Source organism: Pteronotus mesoamericanus, unplaced genomic scaffold, assembly GCF_021234165.1.
Source record: "Pteronotus mesoamericanus isolate MK-2021 breed Mesoamerican mustached bat unplaced genomic scaffold, CSHL_Meso_final scaffold_85, whole genome shotgun sequence".
NCBI classification, from domain to species: domain Eukaryota; kingdom Metazoa; phylum Chordata; class Mammalia; order Chiroptera; family Mormoopidae; genus Pteronotus; species Pteronotus mesoamericanus.
The window spans coordinates 56,533,686-56,553,760 of NW_026555329.1; positions in this window are offsets into that span (position 1 = coordinate 56,533,686).

The window sequence follows — 20,075 nt, forward strand, 5'->3', positions numbered from 1 at the left end:
CAGTGGTCAATTACCAAACATTACCTTGCTTAACACCAATACACAACATTTGACAGTTGTGCTGAATTTCCTGAGGCAGATGCAGCATGACCTACAACTTGGCACTCTAGGCAGGCATCCTTTCAGTACACTCAACCTGCCCAAATGCCCAAATGTAATAGGCAACCCTGAGAACAAAAAGCTTTCTTAGTTCTCTTTCTACTTGATTGCCTACTGCCATTTCACTTTCCTAATCCCTAAATGTCAGAATGATGTCAGGGTTCAAGTTTTAAATATTTCTCCTACATTTATGCTAATCCCGTAGGTGATCTCATTCAGTCTGATAACTAAAATACCACCTATATGGTGTTAGCTACAAAATGCACATCTCTGGTTTGGGCCACTATTGTCCTTGAAATCTAGAATTGTATATGGAACTGCCTACTTGACATCTTGATTAGTAGATCTAACACTACAACACAAATATAGCACGCCCAAAGCTAATTCCCTTGCTAAATCTGCTCTCTTTTATTTTCTTCATGTCAAAAATTGGTAACTCAAGTTTTCCATTTTCTCCAGCCAAACTTTGTCTCCTCTTTTAATCTCATACACTGTTGACTTTACCTTCAATAAACTAAATTTAACCACTTCTTACCTAACACACTGATCCAAATCACCATTCTGTACCAGATAGGAGACCATTACAACAATCTCTTCTCTTGTTTCTCCTCTTCTGCTCTTAGCTTATGACAATCTGTTATCAAGACACAAATCAGAATAATTTTCAGATTATTCTCAAAACATTCCAATGATTTTTCGTCTTACTTGGAGTAAAATACAAAGACTTTGCCATCGTTTATAAGGCGACACATAGTCTACCAATTGTTCATGCTGTTCTAGTCCTACTACTTCCATTAGTATTTCTCACACATGACAAAGACACCTCTAACTCAGAGTTTTTGAACTGCTTATTCTCTTTGTCTGGAACATCCTCTTATGGGTGTCCAAATGGCTCCCTGCATCACTAACTTCAAATATGACTCTGTTCGAATACCACCTAAGTGATCTTCCCAGTTACAAAGCACACAGTTCTCCCTGCCTCCACTCTGTTTTCCTTCATGTTTATACTCCCACAGCCAAAAAGTAGTGCTTGACATGCTATGGGCATTCAATATAAATTTTGTTAAAAGAAGAACAAAAATGCAGTCAGGAGGTAGCTATGCCGCCATGGCTTTAAAAAAGTCTCATCATTCACAGTGTCTTTTTTTTTTTTTTTTACAAAATCCTAATGATGATATCAATATAAATAGATTATTAAAAGTTACATTAATGATTATTTTCCAGAAAAATAAAATGCCATCATTTTGTCTACTTCTTCATAGAGGTGAGCTCTGGCTCTGCAATTAGCTGGATGACAGTCTATGCTGGACAAGTTATATAATTCTCTAGCTAAGATTTTTCTCCATAATCAAGTTCTAAGACCACACACATTTTCCCATAACTAGTTTTTGACTGTTGATGATATAAATGACATATATAATTCTGTTTCTCACTGTATCTAAAATAAACACATTCATCTAAGTCTGTTAAAGCATTTTGAACGAATTCTTATACAATAAGGCTTTTTGATATTACAATCCAATTTTGGCCACAAATTAATTAAATGCTAATGTATATAGAAAATTATACACATTTTAAAACATGTATCTTTTCCTCTTTGTAATATTCTGTATTGTGCTAATAAACATTCTCTCTCGTTCTCTCTCACCCTCTCATATGGTTCATGGAAATTCATAGAGAAGAGAAAAAATTAGAATATTTATCAGATAACCACAGACAAATATTGCTTTATAATGACTACAAACTCATTTTCTTTGAAATACCCCAGGCAAGTGTACTATCTGAAATGACTTCTGTTTCAATAAGCATTGTTCAATAATAAAGTGCAAATTTCACAGAACCCAACCCTTCTTAGAATTTATGAATGATTACACATTTGGCCAACATAATTCCTTTGAGGTTTAAATATTTATATCAAAACTTGGATTCTTCTTTTTACTCCTGATTCTTGAGAAACTTATAAGAAGAACAGAGAATGTCATGCATATAACCTGTAGACACTACACAAAAATGTAATGTAGACACTGCACAGCAGATATGCCTGAACTAGAGTATACAATAGACATTTTTGTGAAATGAAAATTAGTAAATTAGCATTGATAAATATATGTCATCCAAAATATTCTATGTGCATGTTTATCCATATATTTATTCTTACTAGTCTCAAAAGTGCAGTTGCAACCTCCATGTTATATTGCATTAAATATAAAGTGTCTGCATTTATATGTGTATTTGACAGAAATAGCAAAAATTATAAGTGATTCCCTATATTGATGAATAATTACATTACTGAGAAATGAAAAATTTTCAAATGAAACACTTAGATTACAACCAGTCACCAAATATTAATATTAAATATAGTGCCAGTCACAGTGAAAAGTTGTGTAATTAGAAGCATATAAATATGACATAATGAGAATGTATACAATGACTTCTAGAATTTTTTTAAGTCCATTTGATTTACCATTGTATGGCAAAATACATAAAGTATAACATTTACCACTTTAACATTTTTTTAAGAGTACAGTCCTGTAGTTCTAAGTATAGTTACATGGTTGTGCAAACAATCCTCAGACCTTTTTCACCTTGCAAAATTCAAAATCTTTACCTATTAAAAACTTTTCATTCTCCCCTACCTCCAGTCCCTAGCAATGACAATTCTGTTTTCTGCCTTTATATGTTTGATTACTTCTGGTACCTCATAAAAGTGGAATCATATAGTATTTGTCCCTTTGTGACTGTCTTACTTCACTTAGAATAATGTTCTTAAGGTTTATCCATGTTGTAGCATATGTCTGAACTTCCTTTTTAAGATTTTCAACAATATTTCAAAATGTATATACAACAATTTGCTTATCTATTCATTTGTCGAAGGACATGGATTGCTTCCTTTTTTTGGATCTTATATGTTCATACTGCTATAAACACAAGTGTAAAATTGTCTTTCATACCTTGCTTCAAATTAATTTGTATATTTGCCCAGAATGAGAATGCTGTTTCATATGGTAATTCTATTTTTAATTTTTTCAACAACTTCTATACTGTTTCCTACTGTAGCTGCACCACTGTAAATTCCCACCAACAGTGCACGAGGGTTCCAATTTCTCTATAACCTTGCCAACACACTTATTATCTTTATATAGTAGCCATCCTAATGAGTGTGAGTTTTTTCCAAGTTAGAAAAAATTATTAACAGTCTTTTTAAGCACAGGATAGTTGAAATAATCTTTTTGAGGAAAATTGTTGTAAAAGTATGTCAGAATGGCATTTTTAGAAAAATATAATTCAAAAAACAAATGAAAAAGCCACTATAATCATTACTAAGGTGTTATAACATGATGAGGACATAATCTTCCAATGACAGATATAAATTTACTCTAGAAACTGTAGCATCTCAAAATAAATTGGATTCTCTGAGACATTAGGACTAAAGGAGATGTATGGTTCCCTGGGTCATCAGAGGCAACCAAACTGTGAGATTATTTAAATATTGCTAAATATTGTAAAATGTGTGTGTCTTTGTAACTTGATTATGGATAAAAATCTTAGTTACATAATTATATAACCTACCCTGTGCAGACTGTATTTCCAGCTAATTGTAGAGCCAGAGCTCACCTCTCTGAAGAAGTGGACAAAATGCTGGCATTTTTTTATTTAATCATAAAAAAGATTAAAGATAAGTCACTTTTCCTTCCCTCAAGTAGCTTACTCTGAGGTCAAGCTTATGTATATGTACATATGTGTATCTATGTAGGTAATGATATTTAGTATTTTGAAGCTCATCATATATATTGAAATTAAAATATATTTTAGATATACTTTATATTGTGTATACCCTTATCCACATATTAATAAACAACTTTTATTTTCCAGGTTCCTTATGGAATTTAATACCATATGTAATCTTGTTGGTTAATAGGACTTTTCAGGATTTATTTAAAAATTATTCAGATATAGTAGCTATACCACACATGACACTCTTCTACATAAAAAGTATATAAGTAACTTAAAATTGGATAAAAAAATATTAAAAGAAACCCACTTAAAAATAACTAAAAGTCAACCATTAGCCACATCTATCAGATGGCTCATGTGATTACTTTCCCTCTTACATCAACTCACACTGGTTTCTAGACCTCGGCTACAGTGTCTAACTGTGTCTGCTCACTCTGTTCTCCATGATCAATCCCAGACTCATGCACTCTCTCTTTGGTTCCCTGACTCCAGAGTTATTCTGATTCTAAACCTGTGTAGCTCCTTCTTACCAAAGGTATAGCATATAAGGCTAGATGATGAGTACAGTATAAACATTAGAATCATTCCCAAGGCAGTCTCCAAAAGAAACATTTTTAGTAGAGGTAAGAACATTTCTCATCCCATTTTTACACCATAAAATAAGCACTATCCTTTACTAAAAAAAAAAAAAATCTCAAAAAGCTATGATAGCTTTAAAAATTCATGATCTAAGATTTGAAGTCTATTCTAATAAAAATAATGAAAGAAGCCCTGAAATTTTCCTAGAGCAAAACAAGTCCTAAATAAAATATTCAAGTATTTCAGATTCAGATAAGTCTTTGGGAGAAAACAGAAACACAAATAAAATTCAGAAGAACTTAAATATAGCTTGTAATAAACTTTTATCCCAAGCCTTGTATTTTAATATGTTTTCAAGTTTAGTTTCTAATTGAAAATACCAAGACTTATTTTCTCCTAAAGGTGGTTAAGATGACTCTCCTATAGTACCTGGCTCCATGTTAAATATACCTTTTCTAAATGAACTCAGCTGGGTAAATGTAGTTCTTATACAAGATTTGGCTTACTATGCTTTATTAATTCTGGCCACCAATCTCTTGAAAGCAATCCACAAAGCCCAGGTACCAAGATTCAGATATGCGGGGACATTTTCTTTAGAACAAGAAATATTGGTTAAATTGAGGCTATTTGAACTGTCTTCATATAATAACCATTAAGTACATTATATTGTTTAAATAGTATAATAATATAGAAATATTGAACAGGAATGTTCAAAGTTAATTTCCAATTTCTCTCTACTAAAATTGTAAAAATCCAGTCTGACTTATAATGCATCTTCTACACTAATTACTCTATTGAACAAATAATTATTAAATATCTCCTTTGTACCAGGCATTCTACTAGGCACTGGAGATAGACAATGGATGTTCCTGGAGATCAATGACTCTTCTCACCCTTGTCTTATCTTAATGAGGCTGATTTTGTCATATAAAATTCCTCCTTTTATATGATGCTTTCTTATTTCTGGGACATATTACTATTTATGGAACAATTCAACCTCTATATCTGAATTTGCTTAAAGTTAATTTGAAATCCAGTGTCTTCTTCAACTCCTGAGGAGCCTTGTACTAACAACACTCTTGCTAAGGGGCTGTGTTAATGACTTGCTGTCCTCTAAAAAGCTTCTTTTATGTTTACACTTTCAGCAATTCTACTCTTAAATGCCAGTTCACAATGCTCTGAAAATCTACCCTCTGCTTCTTTGTGACATGCTCACACTATAAAAATGGAAGGGATGTTATTTCATTGTCCTTTTTATTACAGGAGAAATTTCCTCCTTGGGATATGAGCTGAGAACATATTCAACTGAACATAACTTTGGTTGCCATTATATCCTGTGTGATACCATAAGACATGACTTCATGAAGGAGTTCAACAGTATTTCCATATAAGCACTGAGCCCCATCTTTACATGTATGATAATAGCACATTTTGATAGCAAGAATCAGCAATTATAGTCATCATATTTTTGTTATAATTTTTCCTGAAATATACTCTTGCCAAAACTAAGTTAAAAATACCAATTAAAATTGAGTTGAAAAAGCATTTCAATGAGAAGACCATTAAATAATATAAACCCTGTAGGTAGATAAAGAAAAGACATTTGCGATAGACCCAAAGAACAAATGAATTGACAGGTCATGTAAGAATGAGGCCAAATTAGATGACTTATATAATTTTTTGTAAACCATATGTACCAGAATATATTTCTGGCTCTTTAAAGGAAATTGAATGAAATGGTTCTTACAAATGTGTATTTTTTTCCAATGGATTATCAATCAGTGTATCTCTAAACTTCTATTAGCACTAAAATAGAGGAAAGTCTGAAAGGGTAGTAAAGTGGAAATAGAGGAATTTTAATTTTAATCTAAATATTTTTTCTTTTTTCTAAACTGTGAAACTGGCAAGGAACATTTTGAAGTGGCCTCAGAAGACAACACCAGAAAAATGCTGATAAACACGTGGATCAAGATTAACCCTTAACTGGAAATACACAAAAAAAAGATGATAACACTTTCTAGTGAAACAGAAATAAAACTATAGAGACATTATTACTTTTAAAGGACAAAAGAAAATTACTTTGTAAATCAACACAGAACTAAGATTATAAATATTGAATTATAAATATATCTAGCTAGTGTGTACCCAAATCATATCTTTTCACTCTGTAACAGAAAAAAAATTAAATTTCAGTTTTGCAAGACCTATTACCCTTTTATAAATGTTTAAACTTTTAATAAAGGTTATTGATGTTAAATTTAAAATTATGTCTTTTAGAGCTTTGAATATTACATAAATTATACTAATGAAGTACTTAATGATAAATCAGAAATTACTCATGACTTTTAAATCTTAGCTAAAGTTTGTATAATTTTTCTTTCTTTGTAAAGTTCAGTGACATTAGTCTTGGCAATAATTTTTGGGGGTATGACATCAAAAGCATGGTCAACAAAACAAAACAAACAAACAAACAAAAAACAGTGAGTCCACATAAACTTAAAAAGCTTCCAAACAGCAGAGGAAAACCAACAAATGCAAAGATAACTTACAGAATAGGAGAAAATATTTACAAGTAATATAGCAAATTGGAGTTAATATCAAAAAATATATAAGAAACTCATGTAACAAAGTAACAAAAAATCAAATGAACCAACTTAAAAATGGGAAAATGACTCAAATAGACATTTTTTCCAAAGAATACATTTGTAATATCCAACAGATATTACTTACATAAAGGTGCTCAATATAACTAATCATCAGGGGATTGCAAATCAAAACTAAACAATGTATCATTCCACATCTGTTAAGAAGCAATTATCAGAAAAGTCTAGATAATAAGTGTTGGTGATCTCACTTATAAGCGGAACCTAACCAACAATGCAAAGATGCAAGGAAAATATGACCAGCAACACTGAAAGGAAAAGAAATCAACAGAGACAAGAGGGAAGCAGGGGGCAGGGAAAGGGAAGGGAAGGGGAAAGTCAAGGAACAAATAGCAAGGACTCATGGACAAAACCGAAGGGGAAGAGCTGAGGGAGGGAAGGAGGGAGGGGGCAAGGGAAAGTGGGGGGGGGGGAATAAGTGTTGGTGAAGTGTGGAAAAGGGAACCCTTGTAACCGTTTGGCTAGAATGTAAATTGCTTCAGCCATTATGGAAAATAGTATGGATGTTCCTCAAGAACTTAAAGAGAGAACTACCATTACGACCCAGCAATCCCACTTCTGGAAAGGAAATAAGTATTTCAAGAGATTCCTGCACTACCATATTGATTGCAGCACTATTCACAATAGTCAAAATATGGAAATAACCTGTGCCCATTTATGTGTGACTGAGTTAAAAAATAAGTCAGTCTGTTCCATGTTTCCATTCCTCTGGTTCTATTTTGCTTGTAAGTTTATTTTGGTTCCTCTTATACGTGAGATTATCTGGTGAAAAATGGGACAACTATAATAGAATAACAATAAAAATTTTAAAAAACATCAGTCAGAGAAAGACAAATAGCATATGATTTCACTTATATGTGGAATCTAATGAACAAAGTAAACTAACAAAATAGAAACAGACTCATAGTGGTCAAAGAAATGGGGCAAAGTATCTGAGTGTAAAAGGTAAAGGGAATAAGAAAATAAAACCTAATAGGCAAACCACAGTGTGGTCATTACTAGAGGGAAATGAGGGTGGGAGAGGCAGGAGAGGGTAAATGGGGGATAAATGGTCATGAAGACATGACTTTCGGTGGTGAACACAAAATACAATAGATGGATGATGTATTATAGAATTGTACACCTTAAATCTACATAATTTTATTAACCAATGCAGTGGAAAGAAAGAAAGAGCTACTACCTTCGTGACAGCATGGATGGAACTAGAGAGCATTATGCTAAGGAAAATAAGCCATGGGCTGAAAGACAAATACCATGTGATCTCACTTATAAGTGGAACCTAATCAACAAAACAAACAAGGAAAACATAACCAGCAACATTGAAAGAAAAAAGAAATCAACAGTAATGAGAAAGATGGAGGGAGGGGGTAGTGGAGAAAAGAGGAGGAAGGGTCAGATCAAGGAACATGTATGAAGGACACATGGACAGAGACAAGGTAGGGAGGGATTGAAGGAGGGATGTGGGGTGGGAAGGGCAGGGGAAAGTGGTGGTGGGTAAATAGAGACAAATGTATTTATACAATTAAAAACAAAAACAATGTAAGCCCAATAAATTCAATAAAAAAATCACCTTCTCAGATCACAAAAAATATTTTTAAATTAAAAAACATGATACAAACACAGACACAGTTATATTATTCAGCCAAATAAAAGAAGAAAATCCTGCCATTTTCAACAACATGAATGATATTGGAGGACATTATTCTGAGTGAAATAAGGCAGACACAGAATGACAAATACTATGTGATCTTACTTATATATACACAATTTTAAAAAATCAAACACATACAACAGAGAGTAAGTAGAACAGTGGTCGCCAAGTGCTGGGGTGGGGGAGGAATGGGTGATGCTGATCAAAGAATTCAAATTTCCAGTTACAAGATGAACAAGTTCTGAGGATCTGACATACAACATGGTGACTATAGTTAACAATATTAGATTATATGAGTATACTTGAAATTTGCTAAGAGAATAGACCTCAAATGTTCTTACCACACACACACGGAAAACCTTATTTTTCTTTTTAGTCATACGTGTAACTATATAAGGTAATACATATGTGAATCTGATTGTGGTAATGTATGCAATTTATTAAATCATCTTGCTGTATACCCAAAATATATACAATTTTTATTAATTACACCACAATAAATCTGGAAAATATAAAGTTACCTAAAATTTTTTAAAAAATTGTAGTAAACAAAGCCTTCAAACATTTAGCAAATATTTATCAGATGTACAATACATATAACTTGCCAACACTGGGCATGACAACAGGCAACATGGAACCTATATTCCAATGAAGAAGTAAAAAAAATAACAAGTTGATAAACATTACCTATAAAAATATACTGTATATTAAATTAAAAATAAAAGTAATAATTTGACAAAATACATCAAATCACTGAAAGTTTAGGGGGAGCTAATTTCCATAGGATTGTTATGGAATGCCTTATGGAACTAGAGAATATTATGCTAAGGTTAATGAGGCAGTCGGTGAAAGACAAATACCATATGATCTCACCTATAAGTGGAATTTATTCAACAAATTAAACTAACAAAATAAACCACAGGCATGGAAACATGGAGCCAACTGAAAGTGACCAGAGGGTATGGGGACAGAGGACAATATTGGAAAGAAGGGGAAGGGACTAAACAAGGAATATGTATGAATGACTGATGGACAGGGACAACAGTGTGGGAATTGACTGGGGGGGGATGGGTGGATGAGGGCAAAGAGGGGAAAACAGACAACTGTAATAGAATAAACATGATTTTTTAAAAAACTTAAAAAAGTGAAATGCTAAAAAAAAAAAAGAAAGGGAAAAAGTTTGAATGGCTAGAGACGTAGCCTGGAACAGGTGCTCTTTGTGAGGAAGTTGCTCCATTATTATTTGAAGGAGCATGTATAAAGTTTCTGCTATAGGAAAGGGTACAGATTTTCCAGGAAAAGAAAGTAGTGGGAAATTGCTGACTTAGTGGTCACTGGGAGAGTATGAGATGAGGTTAGAGAGAAAGTTAGGGTTAATACTGAAGTCTAAAACACTTTGGTAAGAAATATGACTACAATTATAAGTACACTGGGAGCCACGGTTGTTAAGTGGAGAAGTAAAATGATATAGTTGAAGCTAATCACTTTTTCTGCTTGCCACATGGGTAAATAGATTGAAGAGGAGGGCAAGGAGAGAGAAAAAGGAAAGTTAGGAGGTACTTCCAATAGTTTAAGATCATAATGGGCTGTGGACAGAGGAATGACAGTGGGTAGATGTAAGACACATATTGGAGGTAGATTGGAGAAGATAATAAATAAAATTCATGTGAAGATGGAGGAGAGGAGGAACACAGAGTGTCTACTCTTGCATGGCTTAAGACATTTGGTAATTAATGATGCCATTTACTAGGACAGGGATATATTTGGGGAGGAGGGTGTCATAGAAAGGGGCCACATGGCTAGCGTAAAGTAAGGTTTTTAGAGAAATGTATGTACTTAATGAGACCTTGTCCTCTCATCATCCTCTGAGTAAAGTGCTTAGATTTGGTGTAGCTTGATTCACCAAGCAGCATTCTCCAATAAAAGGACTATCTCCCCTACTGTTTTACTTACTTGTAAACAAAGGGTGCAAAGAATATTTTCCTGTTTATCAAATAATACAAGTTTCCTAATAAAGGAAAGGCCTCATCATGGCTGTCTCTGGAGCTCAGTTATTGGCACATGATATTCTGAACAAACCTTTTGTGAAACTCCTAACAGGACAGCCAAACTGAGCATGCAGAGTTACCTCAATTTGACTTTTCTCAGGAGTGGAGAAAAATTTTTAAAAAAATTATGGAAGGTACATAGGATGTGCAATAGAAATGGCAAGCAGAAAACAGAACATGGTAAGAAGACATGTGGATTGTGAATTAATAATATACATTTGGTATATACTGCATGGAAAAACCATAGTACTGATAGTCACAAACACAGAGGCAAGAGGGTTCAAAAGACTGCTAAATTCCAGCAGAGTATATTTAGAAGAGGAATATCTGAGAAAAGAGAAGAAACTGATGAAGTAGGAAGAAAACTTCAGTATGTTTTCATGTAAACTGAGAGCTGGGGCTTCAAGATGAAAGTTGAGGTCAGCTGTATGGACTGCTGTGAACATTTTCAACTAAAAGAATCCAATTGCTTATACCAAAAAAAGTTATTTAGTACTCGACAGTATAGTAGGCTACTGAAAATCATAGGAAGATACTGGGATTCATTTAGATACTAGAAAAATTTAAGTTTTAAAAATATTTCCTACTAAAGATAAACTGAAGTCTTTATGGCCCAAAAATATGTGAAATACTTGTCAGCCAAATAAGGAAGTTTAAAATTAAGTAAATATTTCCCTCAATTGATTCTTTTGCTTTTCTCCTTATTATGAAACTTTACCTCGCTAGCTCCTGGTCTGAGAGTAGAATCGAGTCATAGTTTTTGCATTCCTTAGGCTGCTGCCTGATATTCCTTAAGTCACGTTAGAGTATTTTAAAAGACTAAAAGTTTACATAATCCTCTCATGAGGCCTTGAACCATTAAAATAAGTGTTGCACTTTTACTACATTTATATCAGTCTAGACATAAAATTTCATTGAAATTCAGATGTGGTTTAAATTTATAGACATGACTGTATCTGTATCATAAGCCTTAGGAATGAAGCTAAAAAAATTCAGACATTCTGTATAACAAATGCCACTTGAATAAACCCCACTTGAAATTAATGTTATTTTAATAGCTTTGTGTCCTTCATTGTGATCAGCATAAAAACCAGATACAGTTCAGGTAAACTTCAAATACTAAGATGTTATTAAAACTTAATTCTAAACACACAGTTATATTTATTCACTTTGATGAATACAGTGAACTGGGAATTACTAATAACTAAATCACTCAAATAGATTCACATTTCCAACTCAAATGACATACTGAAGTAAAAAGTTTTATCTCAATGCCTACTTTTATTTATTTATTTATTATTGTGGTTCAAGTACAGTTGTCTCCAGTTTCCCTCCATTGCTCCCCCCACCCCTCCCATCCTCACCTCCCACCTGCGATCCTATCCTTCTTTGGCTTTGTCCATGTGTTCTTTATACATGTTCCTTGATGATGCCTCCCCTTCTTCCCTACATTATCCCACTCCTGCTCCCTTCTGATTACTGTCAGTTTGTTATTTATTTCAATGTCTCTGGTTATATTTTGCTGCTTGTTTGTTTTATTGATTAGGCTCCACTTATAGGTGAGAATAACAAATGACCCTGAATAGCCACAGCAATTTTGAGAAAGAAGAACAAAGAGGGAGGAATCACAATACTATTACAAGGCCCCAGTAATCAAAACAGTATGGTATTAGCATAAGAACAGACACATAGATCAATGGACAGATTAGAGAACCCAGAAATAAACTCAAGTCTCTATGGTCAATTTAATACTCAACAAACAGGGCAGACTCATAAAATGGAGTAAAAATAGCCTCTTCAACAATTGGTGTTGGAAGATCCAGACAGCTACATGCAAAAAAATGAAACTTGACTGCCAACTTACACCATACACAAAAATAAACTCAAGATAAAAGACTTAAATATAAGTTGCAACACCATGAAAGTCCTAGACAAGAACATAGACAGGAAAATCTCAGATTTTCCACACAGAAATATTTTCACAGATATGTTCTCTACTTCTGAAATTAAACTCTTTCTTAATTTTTCAATGAAATAAATATAGGTGACCATATGTTTGGTGGATTAACCAACATTGGCCAAAACCCTCTAAAGGAGACCTACGTGCAACTGTCAAAAGATTAGTAGTACTAAGATAAGATTAATTATCTTTAATGAAGAGAAGCATATTGAGGCAAAAGATTTATTGAACTCTATTGGATGCATAAAAGGGATAATTTTTCAGGAAGGGGAAAAAAGATGGCAAGTGGTTTAAATAGGCAGTACAGTTTTTGGAAAACTAGATATAAAGACAACAGAACAGCTATGAGACATGATACTCAGAAAAAAAATGAGGAACAGCATGCATGCTGAAAAAGCAGCACTGTTTATTATGTTCCATCACATGGAAAGTAGAAAGAACAATGAAAATGGGATCTGGCTGTGGAAACTCAAGGAATGAACTTGTGGGAATCTAATGGCCCCTGATTTATAGAAATTCATAATTTAATCTGTATAAATGCTTTTTCACAATAAAGGCCCCACATATAAACAAAAACTACAAAATGAAATTATTTGTTGGGATTAGAGACCTATTAAAATTGATTAGTGAGGAGAGGTTAGACATTACTTAAATATAAGACCTACTGGTCACCCTTGTCCATATCTCTCTGTAATATGAAACAGGACATAGGATTATGATTACCAAAGACTAGAATCTGTAATTAACCGAGATTTACTTCTTCACCTAAATCCTATCCAAGATAACATTGTCATATTGGTAAGGTCCACTTTTGTTGGAAAATCAAGTCAAATTAATAAAATAGTTGCTACTCTGTATAATATTGGTTTAATTTGTAATATTATTTTTAAATAAAACTGCTAATACTAGTAATATTGGTCATATCAAATGTCCTAGGATATTGAATTAAATCCTTTCAAAGTGATCACTGCCCAGAACTTTATCACATGGCCAAGCTTTACTAGAAGAGATTTTTGGAATAGATACATTTTTAGTGAGTCCTTTCAACAAAACTGGTCTGCTATTAGTAAGAGTGAAATAAAGGTTATGAGATAAGCACAGCAGTGCCTGCCACCATCCTGGCCACCAACAGCACTATAAATGGTAAAAAACAGAAGTTAGAAACAATGGAATACAGGCATGTGCAGCTTAACAATTGGGATATGTTCTGAGAAATGCATCATTAGCTGATTTCATTATTGTGTGAACATCATACAGTGTACTTACACAAACCTGGAATAGCCTACTACACATCAACGCTATAATTTATATACCATTGTCATGTATGCTATCCATCATTAACTGAAATGTTATGCAGCACATGACTGTATAGTAAAAATGCTAAGAAAGGTTGACTTACTTTCTAGTAGGATGGAGTAGTTGATAGTAAATTCTCAGAAATTTAAAACTCTGGATAAAATGGAAAAATTATGTTTGATAACATCACACAGATGTGAAGTACAGAGAAACTGGAGGACCCTAGACCCCAGAAAAGGAGGATTAATTTGTTAAGCACAATTTTCATTCAAAGTATTCCTTAGAAGCTATTTCTGTAGTATATATTTGTATGTTATTTTTTCTTCCACAACTAATTCTATTCATATATATCCAATATCTGACCAGAATAAACTGAGGCCTACAATTGTTAGCACACTTATTAAATTAAACCAATACTTAGAATGTTATCTGGACCAAGAAATTCATGAAAATAGAATATGAGAAAAAAGTATCTCTGGATAAGATTTTACCTCATATAATTTCAAATATATATTAATAGACATACCTGTAGTTTTACTTTATTAAACTAAACATAAATTCATTTATATTTTAATAATTAAAGTCTACATTAACTTTTTTATCAATAAAATATTGCACTTTAGCACTTTATAAAATAATGAAGATAAAGCATTATATGTGTATATTATCAAATGAACTTTTCATTATATCTTCATTTTTTTCTTTTAAAAGCTGCTTTTTAAGTTGAATTCATTGGGATGACACTGGTTAACAAAATTATACAGGTTTTCAGGTGTACAATTCTACAACACATTATCTGTACACTGTACTGGATGTTCATCATCCCAATTCAAGTTTCCATCCATCACCATTTATTCTCCCTACACACTCTTCTATCACCCCCACCCTCCACCCCTTGGGTGATCACTATACTTTTTATGTAGGTGGCATGAGTTCTTTTTTTAATTTGTTGTTCAATCCTTCTACCCTGACCATCTAGCATACTCCCCCAAAACTGTCAGACTGTTCTCTCTCTATGAGTCTGTCTCTATTTTGCTGGTGAGTTCATTTCGTTCATTAGATTCCACATACCATGTAAGTGAAGTTACATGGTATTTGTCTTTCTCTGACTACCTTATGTCACTTAACATAATGGTCTCCAGGTCCATCCATACTATTGCAAAGAGTAAAAGTTCCTTCTTTTTTATGACCAAGTAGTATTGTGCAAACATACCACGACTTCTTTACCTACTGATTTACTGATGGACACGGGCTGCTTCCAAATCTTGGCTATTGTAAATAATGCTGTAATGAACACAGGGATGCATATATTGCCTCGAATTAATGTTTTGGGTTTCTTTGGATAAATTCCCAGAAGTGGAATCACAGGGTCATAAGGAAGTTCCATTTTTACTTTTTTGAAGTAACTCCATACTGTTTTCTACAGCAGCTGCACCAATCTGCATTCTCACCAACAGTACACAAGGCTTCATTTTCCTCTACATCCTTACCAACACTTGTTTGTTGATCTATTGGTGACAACCATTGTGACAAGTACGAGGTGATTTCTTATTGTTGTTTTGGCATGCATTTCTCTGATGATTACTGGTGTTAGGTATTCTTTCATGTGTCTATTAGCCATTTGTATGTCCTCTCTGAAGAAGTGTCTACTCAGGTTTTTTGCCCATTTTCTGTTGTATATGTGTGTATGTTTTCTTTTTTTGCAATTTTCTTTTTATGTTATTTGTTTATAATATAAAACTTATTTTATGTTATACAAAATACCTTTGGTAGTTTTATTTTGAGAAACTCATGTTCTAATTAAGGTTCTAAGAGACTTTCTTTAGTTACAGGTTTTGTTTTCATAGTAATATTGGTTTTGGTAGAGAGAATATGCTTATTTGTACCATATATATCTTCCATTAAAGAAGATAAGCCATGTATCAAAAAAAATTTCTGAATCGTCAGAGTGAAGAATACCAATAATATCAAACCTCAAACTTGTATTTTTTGTTCATGTGTTTTCTTGTTTAAAATTGAATTTCTGTCTCATATTTTAAAAATTTTAGTTACAACTGCTTCTTGGTTGGTTAATTTTTTTAAAAAAATTCTGCGACATTATAAGCACCTTCTTCATTCAGATAAAATATGTTCAGCATTGGGTTTAAGTTGACTTTCACAATGCAGTTTATTGTCAATTTAAAAGTGTGTAAGAGCCCTGGCTGGCTGGCTCAGTTAGTTGGAACGTTATCCCGTAGACCAAAAACTGGCGGGGTTTGAGTCCTGGTCTAGGCACATACCTGGGATGAGAGGTTGATCCCTAGTGGGGGTGAGTGTGGGAGACAACTGATTGATTTTTCTCTCTAACATCAATATTTTTATTTTATTAATTTCTTATTCTCTACTTTTCTTAGAAAGAGAGACTTAAGTAAGAAAGAAACATTGACAGGTTGCCTCCATATTTCATATTTTACTTCTACTGAGCAGAGAATAATGATTATAAATAATCATTTTCCATCCACAACTTTAATGAAATATTAATGTTTTCCCTCTCAAGTGACACTTGGTCTGAGACAACAAAAAAGAATGTATTTTCTAGCCCTTTTTTTTTAATTCAATGTGTGTGTGAGAGACAGTGTTAGTGCACATGTATATGATTTGAATTTTATCAAAAGCTTTTTCAGAAAATAAAGTTGACATATTACACAGGTTTTTCTTTTCTTTTAAAAAATTTTTTATTTTTATTCTATTACAGTTGCCTCAATTTTTCTCCCTTTGTCCTCCTCCTCCCAGACCACCCTGCCCCCCTCTCCCACAGTCAATCTCCATACTCTTGTCCACGTCCATGGGTCATTCATGCATGTTTTTTGACTACTCCCTTCCCCTTCTTTCCACCATTATCCCCCTTCCTCCTCCCCTCTGGTCACTGTCATACACAGGTTTTTCTCTTATTGCCTGATTTCCTCCCAATGTTCTAATATTAAGTTGCTGGGCAAATATAAAATGCTGTCGTGTGTACTTAGTTTTATTTTTATTTTAACTAAATTTTAGTGTAAGCTAGGCCACATTAAAGATGTGCGTAAACTGATTTATAAGAGTTACAGCTATTGTCTTCCTTGATGTAGTTGTATTATTATTGTTATTGCTGTTGTAGGATTCATTTTGCTATTCACTTCAAACTGGCCTACTGAAAGCTACTCTGAGAGCATTGCAAGACAGGACTGCTTGGTCCTTGCTGCTTTAGGGAATTAGATGGGGGAATACTACGACTAGCAGCGAGTGCAGGCAACGTCCAGCCCTTGCCCTTCGGCTTTCTCTATTAGCTATTCTATCTGACTCTTGTTCAGGCTACAGACCCCCATCCAAAGACTGGGCTGCACTTTCCCCACTTTCCCCTCATGGAACCCCGTGGACTTCCCGAGCTCTGTTCACAGGACTCAAGACACATCACTACTCTCTCGCCCCACCCCCTTGGCCTCTCTGACATGAAGAGCTCGATGCCACCCACCTTTCCTTCTAAGAAAGCAACCTTTTTCATCGCCTTGAGAGGTGAGCTGAAGATCACTCGGATGAGTCCAGATGATCCGCACCTCTTTCCCCTCTTTTCGCTGTTCCCTCAGGACCTGCACAGCAGCGCCAGGTCACAGGAGTCGGCTTCGCCAGGACAGCACCTTCACAGCCTCACACGTCTCCGGAAGCAAACTGGCTGCTCAGCAAGGCGGCTGAACACTGCACTCACGCGCCGCCCACCGCCGCTCCCCGGCTGAGGGCCTTCCCCCCAGTGTCAGAAGTGTCTCATGGGAGGCTGGGTGTTTCTCTAGACTGTTCAGTTATTGGATTGCTGGTAAAGAATATTGCCGGTGGATAAACTGAATTTGTATAGGATAGAGACCCTCTCATGGCGACCCGGGACCATAGTGCCCTCTCCCAGAAAACTTCTTCCGGTTCTCTACACGTTTTTTGTCATAGGGGAGAGAGATTGGGCTCAATTCCAACTACAACAAGAAGTGGGAATTTACAGGAAGTACTAAAACAACCATTACTGTCATTAGATGTTAGTCAACTACTAGATGCCTATAGGCCTCATTTGACTTTTGAGGAAAAAAGAAACCCTCTAAAAATAAATGTTAACTTCCTTAACATTATGTGCTAATTTTTCCTCTCACTGAAGAGGAACTTGAGGCATTAAATTCTGTAACATAACGTGGAAATGATTGTTAGATTTATGTACCAAAATGCAACAAAACAAAACAAATAAACCAAAAACCCCAAAATGGAAAAAAGTCAAACAAACTAAAACTCTGTAGCCCACATTTTTAGGAAGGCCAGAAACCAGCTTGGGGAAAGATATCAGTTCTGAAAGGAAAGATAATTACATCCATTCCTTTTTAGTTCAATATTATTGCTCATTGTCTGGTGTTCAGTGTCTTCAAAATCATTATTTAGTATATTTTGTCCAACTTTTAATTATATTGGGTAGGAAGATAAATTTGGCCACTGTAAATGAATTATGGCTATAAACAGAAGTTGTTGAAATCTATTTTCCCTTATTTATTTTTTTAAGTACGTCACTGTCTTTTAAATTAAGGTTAGTAAATTTTTAGTTGACTCTCCAAATTTTTCCAGAAAAATGGTGATATAAAAATCACAATGGTTTTATTTTACAGTATTGAGTAAACTGTTAAAAAAATTTAATTTTCCAATTATAATTGACATAGAATATTATATTAGTTTCCAGTATACAATATAATAGTTAGACATTTGCATAACTTAAAAGTGATCTTTTGATAAGCCTAGTATCATATATAGTTATTACATCATTGGTTATGTATTCCCTATACTGTACTTTATATCCCTGTCACTATGTTGTAACAGCCAATTTGTACTTTTTAATTCCTTCATCTTTTTCAACCAGTCCCCTACTGCTTTCTATCTGGCACCATCAGAAGGTTCTCTGTAACTGTAAGTCTGTTTCTGTTTTGTTTATTTTGTGTTTTAGGTTCCACTCATAAGTGAAATCATAATGGTAGTTGTCTTTTTCTGTTTGACTTATTTCATTTAGCATAATATCTTCTAGGTCCACCCATGTTGCAGATGCCAAGACTTCATTCTTTTTTCATGACTGAGTCCTATTCTAATGCACTTCTTTATCCATTCATGTATTGATGGACACTTAGGTTGCTTAGATGGCTATAATGTTGCAATGAACATAAAGGTGCATATATTCTTTTGAATTAATGTTTTGGGTTTCTTCAAATATATACCCAGAAGTGGAATGGTCAGGCCATAAGGAATTTCCATTTTTAATTTTTTAGGCCCTTCTGTACTGTTTTCCATAGTGGCTGCACCAGTCTGCATTCCCACCAACAGTGCATGAGGGTTCCCTTTTCTCCACAACCTTGCCAGCCCCTGTTATTTGTGTATGTATTGATGATAACTGTTTTGACAGGTGTGAGGTGATATGTCATTATGGTTTTAATTTGCTTTTTCTTTGATTATTAGTGATATTGGCATCTTTTCATATGTGTATTGGTCACCTGTATGTCTTCTTCCTCTCTGGAGAATTGTCTATTCAGGTCGTCTGCCCATTTTAAAATTGGACTGTTTGTTTTTATATCTTTTGAATTGTATGACTTTTTTATGCATTTTGGATATTAATGCCTTATCAGATGTATTATTGGCAAATATCTTCCCCCATTCATTAGGTCATGTTTTCATTTTGTTGATGATTTCTTTTGCTGGGCAAAAACTTTGATATAGTCCCATTTATTTATTTATTTTTCTTTTGTTTCCCTGGCCCATCCCTCCTGATATTTAACCACCTTTCATCTTTCTATGGGTTTAGGGCCTACCCCTTTTGCATCTGCATTCCTCCTACCAGTCCTGATGTAGCTTCTTCTTTATATCTTTGTTATAGGACTTCTGTTCAGCTAGTCTTCAGGTGATATTCAGTGATGATTGTTCTGTAACTTAGTTGTAATTTTGTTGTGATTGTGGGACGAGATGGGCCTTAACACCAATTATTAAATATGTAATATCTTCCTTTCCTCATTGATTTGGAATGC